The 9,548-nt window shown below is 41.8% G+C and overlaps 1 pseudogene; it reads left to right on the top strand.

Annotated features, from left to right (window-relative positions):
• The first annotated feature begins 248 nt into the window (after positions 1-248).
• On the top strand, positions 249-9,505 carry LOC118566177 (annotated as a pseudogene).
• Positions 9,506-9,548: the final 43 nt, after the last annotated feature.

The raw sequence follows: 9,548 nt of genomic DNA, 5'->3' as shown, positions 1-9,548 counted from the left end.
CATATGACATGCAGCCCAGCCAAGATAGGCATAATAATAATAATAATAAAAATGATTAATAAAACAGAAAATCACTTTACATTCTCTGTGATTGCCTGGCCTGCTGTCCAGTCCAGTCCAGGTTATACCTCCGGGTGGTCTGGCCCAATAGTAACCCAGCGAGGATAAGCGGGTTTAGATCATGAATGGCTGGGAAACACCTCCATCTTCTGGACAACTGCTGGAACTACAACTCCTTATTTCAAGGGGGACCCTCAGGTTATTGGAGGGCAAAAAAACATTCGCTAAAATAAAAGGACTGCCCGTTTCAAGTCGGTAGGGAGGAGTTTCTGAAATCCTGTAACTCTATTGGCCTGAAGTGCGAGTTGCTTCAAGGCACAGTTTTGTGTGTGTGTGAAGCTATAGGAGAGAAAAAGCGAAAGCCAAAACGGGACAGCCTGCAAGGAAGGACGGGGGTTTTGTAAATAATGGCGAACACGGTAAGACGCCGTCAATATGGAGTTAAAATGCACTTTACACTTACTGAGCTTCTCGCTCCCACTGTCATTGAGTTTACTCGAAAGGCTTTTGCCTAAGAAAACAGAAGTGAAGCTTTAAATGCCGTGTAAATAAATGATCAGCTGCAGATGGTTGCAGACTGAGGCGGACATAAACTGCTCAAAGCTCGGTCCATTTCAGCTTGTTCTGCGTTTCTAATCAGGCAACTTGTTGCCCAATATGCGGCTAACCGGGTCATAGTACAGAACTGAACTGTGTTACCTCGATAAACCTAATGCTTTAACACACACACACACACACACACACACACACACACACACACACACACACACACACACACACACACACACACACACACACACACACACACACTAAAAAGCTCATTAAAATCCTAAAACTATACTAACTCTCCATTCACATGCTTTATTTCAGCACACTGGGCTACAAATGGATTTTCAGAGTCCCATAAATGTACAATTAAGTTCTTAGAAACTTGGAAAACATTTAAAAAAGTGACAGTAAGTAGCATTTCAGGCAAAAAAAAAAAAATGTGCCAACAGCTTTCTGATTTTCTGAGTATTATGCACAAAAAGACAACAGTGGAGCACGATGGTTACGGCTCATTGATTTAGAATTAATTTAGAAGGTTGAATAACTTGTTAAAAAACAAACAAACGACAATCTTAGAAAGATTTCAATCCATCTTTTTCCTAATTTTGGAGACTATGGTGTATAGACAAATTAGAATCTAAGATAAAATTTCCCAGGGAAGTAGAACATTGCATAAGAATGATTAAAAATTATTCTTGATACAGGAAGGCCAACCCACTGTGTATATCCACGTACCGCATAGTATATGTTCTCAATACTTTAGTTGGGGTTCCTTTGGCATGAATTACTACATGAATGCAGCGTGGGATTGCAGCAGTGCGGCTCTGCTGAATCGTTCCGGGACCCCAGGTTGCGTTAATGGCGCCCTTGCAGGGTCTGCTGGACCTCTTGTCAACGCTCCTTAGATTCTTTGTGGTGTTTATGTCAGGAGAACTTGCTGGCCAATCAAGCGCAGTGTGATTAAACCAGGTATTGATACTTTTGGCCGCGTGGGGCAGGTGCCACGTTCTCTTAGAAATAAAATCAACTTCTACCTAAAGCTTTGCTGCAGAAGGACTCTAAAACATGTTGATAGACATCTGTGTGGACTTAAGACTTGATCAAGCTCAGTGAACCAACATCAGCCTATATGACCTGGCTCTCCGGGTCATAACTGAGCCTGGGAACTTCACTCTGGACGTCAAACAGCTTTTATTCTAGTCTTCGCCACACTTCCTCTAAACTATGCCACCTTGATTTCTAAATGTATCTGTAAAATTGACCTTTTAACTGAAAAAGAGGCCTTTGTATGTGTGAGCAGCAGTCAGCCCAGGTTAGGCACTTCTGACATTGTCTACTGGTGAGAAGTGTCTTAGTATAAGGGATGCAACAGGAGAAGCACTTCTCTTTGTAATTTAAAGCAGTCTGTCTGATGGACTTTACTTCTTAATCCTCTTTCTGTAGCATTTGTCTAAATTGGTAGTGCACTTTTTTTCCTTCCACTCAACTTTCCCGTAATAACCTTGGATGTAGGCCTCTGTAAACTATTTTAGCAGTGACCCTTTGTGGGTATCCTTTGCTGAATGCATTTCTTGCACAATTATTTTAATATAACCAATGATGCATAAAAAAACCATACAGTTTATTTATCGAGGATGGTCGATATTTGAATCCATGCTTTCTTTATGCACATTTTTGTGTAATTCATTTTCATAAGCTGTATTTATTTTACACTATGATCATTCTCTCCTGCAGTACAGAGGATTAGGCAAGATTGGTCTGCAAGATGAAGAGGAATTTGTGGACATACTGGAGGACAAGCGGCACTGCAGTGACTTGAGCTTTGCCTTCAGGACCTTTAGCCCCCACCGCACAAAGGAGCGGCGCCCTGCTCCGCAGCTGAGCTCAACAAAGCCGTGCTGGAGTCTCAGTATCTGCGCTATGTGATCCAAGAGGTAGGATCGAGGGAAAAAAAAGCTGTAGCCATGAGAAGTGTCACAATGTAGCAACATCAGCATGCAGCCTGGCTTCCTCCCTTCATTCCTCCTCAGGTTGCTGTGGAGACGGGGTCATCTGTGGAGGAAGTGAGAGGCGAAGTACGCAGGACTTTGGGGGAAATGTCTCAAAACCTGCAGCTGAGGTTCATCCGACTGATGGCGTTCACGTTCAGGAAGGTGTTCAAGAGACTCTTCAGTGCCATCTACGTCAACGTCGAAGGACTCAACGCGGTCAGTGTGGGATGGGTTTGAGTCGCTGAATTGTCAAGCTTTGGTTGAAAAGTAAGAGGATAAACTGGATCTACGGCCCCATTAATAATTAATCTGTAGTTAAAAACAAACCCAGTGCAATTTTTCCTTTTCGTGATGAATATAAAATATATCCAGTATTACACTCGATGGGGTGTTGGGCAAAATGTTCCAGAGGGTTGCAAATTAAGACAAGTTTATTTGTTTAGCACATTTTAGCAATAAGACAATTCAAAGATCTTTATTAGATGAAAATATAAGGAAAGACAAAAAAATTACATTTCAGTGGCATAATAAATAAAAAATAGAGTATTCAGTTTTAATAAGTTACAGTAGGTTCAGAGACCAAAAAGACTGCTAGGTAAAACAGCTTCCTTTCTTTGAGACAGGGCGGTGGTCGTATGATGGTTTTGATCTCTGCCACTGACACTAAACCAGGGGTCTGCAACATTGACGATCCGTAGAGCTGTTTTTCTTTGCAGTCCAGCTAAATAAAACCCATTTCGGGTCGGAAATCTTACCAGACATTTTGAAAAAAGACTGTAGATCGCTACTACAGTAACTTTTTTGTAATTTTTCTTTCAAAGAATCACCATTTCTTTACTCGTTTTAGATTTTAAAATAATTGAAAACAAAACTTTTGCTAAAACGGGATTGAGAAATCATCTGAGATGGCGATATTTGTGGAAAGGAATGTCAGTGGGTGGCCGAACTTGGCTCTTTGTCACTTTTAGCCACAATTATTAAAGGAGCATAGCGCAAGTTACAGAGTTTTTGCAGAGGTCCACCTTCTTAGTGATTGTGTCACTTTCTCTATCCATGGATAAAGAAGCCCAAGTTTCAAATTGTGGAGACTACAAATCCCCTTTTCATCAGTTCTTTTAGGATATTTCTAGATTATAACCAACGGTAAACAGTTCTGTATGGAAAAAAAATTACTTAATATGTATTTTAATAAAAAGCAAATTTAAGGTATTTAAGGCATTCTTTTTTTTTGTATCTCCTCTCTTTTTCTGCAGCTCCAGCAAGCCGCTCAGGAGGGTCCTGTGATCCTGATGCCCAATCACAGGAGTTATGTGGACTTCCTGGTTGTCTCCTACATCATGTTCAGCTACGACATACCACTTCCCGTAATTGCTGCAGGAATTCGCAAGTATCTATTCAATTTGGACCGAGCCGTTGTTGTTGAAACAGTCAAAAAAAATCATCCTTACAAGCAGACTCACTGTTCCTTTATCTCTTTCTGTTTGTTTTTTTTTTTCACTTCCTTCATCCTTAAAGCTCTCGCAGGGATGAAGATAGTGGGAGAGATACTGCGTGGCTCTGGGGCTTCTTTATCCGCCGTGCCATTGGCTCTGACAAACTCTACTGGGCTGTGCTGTCAGAATATGTTCGGACAATTGTCAGAGTAAGGCATGCGATGGTCGGCTGCAAAAGAGTTTCTGACGTCAAATTGCAACAACCAAAGGATGATTTCGAATCAGGGCTTTGAACCGGTTCAAGGAACGAAAACGAAAACCGGGAACTTTTTGCATTTTACAGGGAACAGAAACGAAACCGGAAACGTTATTATTTTTTATGTTCTGGAACTGGAACACTTATTTAAAAATAATGGTAACCGGTTAATACCGGTTTTATTTCGTTCCTCAAAGTTTTCGCTCCAGAGCGACACACAGCTGGCGGAGTCAGGTTAGTGCACGTTACCATGACGGCTGAGGATCACTTCCTGTGTGACATCACATCACACATTCGCTGACTGAATGGAGAGAGAGCAGTGTCTCCGGTAGAGCTACACATCTTAAATAAGAGGTAAATTACGATCCATCGTTAAGTTAAACGCTCATTCCAAACACAATATCAATAGCTATATTTGTCAAACGAAAGGAACGAAATTAACCGTTCCGGGAACAGTATTTTTTTTTGTTCTAACCGGTTCGGGAACATCAATTTATTAGTGGAACTCATAACCGGAAACGTTATAATTCCGTTTCTGTTCGGAACGAACCGATTGAAAAAAAAAAAATAAAAAATTGGTTCAAAGCCCTGTTTCGAATGCAAAGTTCGGTTGTATGACTTTGATTGTGGACTCTCTCTAATCCAGATGGGGTCCAAATTAGACACACAGAATGAGAGATACAGCAGAGGATTGTTAAATTGGTTGGTTTTTTAGCACAAACATGGCCTTTAGCATAGTCCATAAGTCTTCATGAGGTTGGCTCCATTCCAGGAACCTAATGTTGGCCTGCTTTAGGAATCATTTTCCTGTTGGAACGCCCAATTCTGTACAAGTTTCAGCTGTCCGATCAAAATTGTGGTCCTCAGAAAAGAAGGAAATTAATCAGGAGGTTGAAGAACAATCCAGGAACCACTGATGCATGCGTTATGCCATGGAACTGAGACCTAACCGAGTGTTTCAACAGGAATAATGATCCCACACCTAAAGTTGTTTCGTAGAATAATCCCTCCACCCCGAAAAAAAAAACACAGCTGTTCAAATAAATCATTAAATATTAATCTGATTTCATGGTCATAATAGAAATAGGTTTATCAAGTACCCCCACTCCGGTTCTTGATTCCAGTGGATAAAAGAGGGACACTGACATTTTGAAATGTTTTTCGTAGAAAGGATTTGCTCCTCTGGAGTTTTTCGTGGAAGGTCTCAGGAGTCGAACGCTGAAGTCCCTCCCACCGAAGTTAGGTGAGCTTTCATCTGGAGCGATCGTTCTCCTTTTATTCCAGAGCAGGTCTTAATATATTTTTTTTTAGACCATCCTGATTCGAAATGCACTCTGCGTCTGTATCGGTAAACGTCTGCAGGTATGATGCACATGATCCTGGAGCCCTTCTTTAAAGGCGAGGTGTTCGACGTCACCCTGCTGCCCATCAGTATCAGCTACGACCGGGTGCTGGAGGAGTCGCTGCTCGCGCACGAGTTACTGGGCGTCCCCAAACCCAGAGAGAGCACCGCGGTACGTACTGCTCTACCTACTGAAGGATAACGGTAGATCCTTACAATGTATGCCAGTCAAACCTAGTTATGCTGGAAAATAAATTCAACGGATGCGTCTTGGTAAGCTTTGCATTGCCTTTTGTATTTTCGATGCAAAATCATTATTTTTTTCCTGCACGTTTTGTATGAATCTCAGATTTACTCGGGGAGGCAGCCACCTTTTTAAGTATTATCACTCCTTATTGGGCCCTGTGCTTGAATGCATGTTAACCGGCATTAAAAAGTAAAAGAAAACATTTGAAGCGATTTCAACTGAACTTTTAACTTTTCAGTAGAAACAAAGTAAGAATACATCTTATCTGTTCGTTGTGTTCTTGAACTGGCATCCGCTTCAGACCTTGCAACATTTTTCATAAAACCGTTTACACTTTTGGCAGAATCCTTCCATGCATGCATGACTGCAGCTCACAAAGTGTCATTTTTGTGTTTTTGTTCATACAGTAGGAGTCACAAAGATCCCAATTTATAAGCACAGCCTCATAGGGTGAAAACAGTACGAGCTTGACAGCAGTGATATTCTTTATCTCATTAGACTTGGTGTGAGGTAATGCATACATATCTGTAGTTCTTTTTCTCATTATTATTATTATTATTATTATTCTTGTTCTCTTTCTCTCTGCAGGGCCTGCTGAAGGCCAGCAAAGTTCTGCAGGAGAATTACGGCTGCATGCATGTGAACTTTGGCCGTCCCCTGTCTGTCCGCCGGCTGTGTGAGGGAAAGATAAACCGCTGCCAGTACAATCATATGCCTAGGTAAAGAAAAAAAACTTACTGAGCATATGTAGCTCCAGCTTTAAAGCAAAAAGCTTATACTAAATCCCTCTCTTTCCCTGAGACATACGCTTCTTATTTGATAGACATTTTTGTGGTGAAAAGAAAATTAAACATGGTTTCCAAACAAAAGTCTGATGAAAGTGTTGCCACGCACGTCTCGGGCTCATCTCCCCTGAGTTAATTCATAGAAACGACCTTTTGCTGTAATTACGGCTGGAAAGTCTTATGGGGGGGGGGGGGGGGGGGGGGTGTGAATGTCAAGATATTTGAGAAAAAACGCTTGGCTTTTTCCTCTTCCCTTCAAAAATTATTAACTGTTGTCTAGATCTGTTACATAGAAACACAAAATTTAACAGTTTGTACTGTAGTAATGGGATGCATACTTTTTGTTTCCTGTACAAGTTTTAGCCAGGTTTGTATGTTTAAATATAGAGCTCATACACAACAAAGGAGTTGCATTGTGATGTGACTTTTAATTATATATTATATATATATTATAGAGCTATCGAGTATATATATATCTATAGATATATATATATATAGAGAATAGATAGATTATATATATATTCTATATAATATATAATCTATATATATAGATATATAATGTATAAACCAATCTAATTTCTATAAAAATTATGATTATCTTGTTTTTGTAGTAGCTGCAACGCTGTAGTCTTTGATGTTGAAGGTGACTGCAGCCACGTTTGTTAAGCTCTTCCTCTCCGCCTCGCCCTGCTATCTGTTCCCAGGTGCGTCGGCTCGCAGGGATCTTCCCCAGAAGCCCACGCAGAAGCCCAAGCCTGCGGGAGCTAGGCTGGCTCACCTGATGGTCCGGGTCCAGGAGGAGGGCTCTCTGACCAGCCCCTGGTCTCTGATGCGCCTGCGTGTTGCTCCAGGTCCCCACCGCGGCCTTGACAGAAGAGGGCCTGCTGTTTCATCAGCTCACGGAGCAAACCCTCTGGCTCAGGAAGCTGGCCCTGGACTTTGGGGCTCATCTTAGCTGGCCTGGTGGGTGTGGCAATGGTTGGTTTCTACATATATCCTACAAAATTTAGTAACTGTTTTTAGTTTTAAAGTTATTAGCAAATGTATAGGCTTTCCTCCTGGTTTACGTTCATATCCCTTCAACGGCCAGTAGGTGGCACTTGTTTTTTTTTTTTGTTGGCCCACAGTCAAGGCCAAGGGAAATGTATTTATATAGCACAATTCAGTACAAGGACAATGCAAAGTGCTTTACATGATTAAAATATAGCAAAATAAAACAGAATAAAAGCAAGTAGGAATAAAATGTAGATAGAAAATAGAACAAAAAAGTGGTGATTCAGTTAACTAGAACAGTTGAGGCAATCCTAAACAAATGTGTTTTTAATCTTGATTTAAAGGAACTCAGGACCCACTTTCAGGACAGCAGTGCTCCTTTTGATCTGGCCTAAAGCAGATCAGACAGATTAGGTGAATGTGAGTTGGCAACAATTGCTCACACTCACTTAAGGCCGTATTCAGTGGATTAAGCACTTTAAGTGATTTAAGCCACGAGTGCAATACCTGAAATGTCTTACCTGCATGCACGTGTGCCATATCCACCTAACTCAATCTCAAACCTAACGGGCAGGTACTGTTTTGCAGAAAGGCCTCCGATCCGGACGTGATGTCTTCCGCCGTGGCTCTCCACCGGTCCTCGTCTACCGTAAAGCGGGCCGCGTCTACCTGCTCTTGGCGGACGAGCCCGAGCGGAAACATCCGCCAGAGTCCAGAGGAGGACACGATGATGACACGGCTGCGGTCCTGATGTTGGCTTTCATACCGCAATCAGAGCTGCATGTCTTTGTGCGCCCGCGCTTCTTGCTTTGGCCGATGAGCGCACGAAAAGCACACAGAGAGGTGGGCGGGGTGGTGGTGGTTAAAAGAATGTGACATGTTTGTTTCCTAAAGGTATCCATGCAAATAACTCATCGCCTCTTCACAGACGAGTCTCCTCACATGCTTCTGCTTCCTGCCAGACGTTTTCGGCAACGAATTTATTTTCATCCCCGGCAGATCTTCTGAGGTAAATCCCCCCTGATCAGCTCTCGGCTCAGATTTGAATTATCCTGGCAGTGAAATATTTGCTTTAACCTCAACTTTTGCCACAGTGGGTGTGCTCTCGTGGTAGAAACCAGGTGGTTGCAGTACATGCATTAAAAGCCAACAGTCGATTGTACAGGCGTGTGGAACATGAGCGTGTGTTTTTTATTGCCTTTTTATCAAATGGCAGAAAATGAGTGGTGATAAGCTCCAAAGTCTCACCACACCAAATCAGTGCGAGACTTAATAAAAATGAATGATAAGCTGGAGGCAACTCCAAAATGAAGAAGAAAACTCAACATTAGGTTGCTAATAAGTACCATCTAGAGCTAAATTTGTGCCATCCTAGGTCTTTAAAGCTTTCTATTTTGTGTTTTCCCACTGAGAAATCCCTACATGCCTTAAATCATCAGTTTTGGTCTGAATAAAACATTTACTTTTGACGCACGGACTCTTGGGCACCGTTTTGTTTAAGTTGAATTAAAAATCTTTTTCCACGTTTTTTTCATTTTGAAGTGAATTGAACAATAATACCCCAGCGTGGCGCTGCTGCAACCATGCAACCTTGGAGCTTCCTTTCATTGGAAGCTGTTAGTTTTTTTTCTGGTAACATATTGTTTGCAAACCTTTTCTTTTTTCTTTTTGCATGATGCAGGACTTTGAAGAGGCCTGCTCTCTGCTGAAGGAAATGTAAAGCACTTCATGTCAGTCAAAGGGAAGTGACGGTTTCAGACGCGAGGCCGGAGGTGTTGCCGTTCCTGCAGGAGCGCTCAGGCCCTTCGTAGACTCCTATCAGGTCAATCTGTGATTTTACAATTAGAATATTAGCGAAAAGGTTGATTTATTTCAGGCGGTCAATTAAAAAG

Source organism: Fundulus heteroclitus, chromosome 15, assembly GCF_011125445.2.
Source record: "Fundulus heteroclitus isolate FHET01 chromosome 15, MU-UCD_Fhet_4.1, whole genome shotgun sequence".
Taxonomy (NCBI): domain Eukaryota; kingdom Metazoa; phylum Chordata; class Actinopteri; order Cyprinodontiformes; family Fundulidae; genus Fundulus; species Fundulus heteroclitus.
Note: the sequence above shows the minus strand (reverse complement) of the source record. Positions and strands in the feature narration are given on the sequence as shown.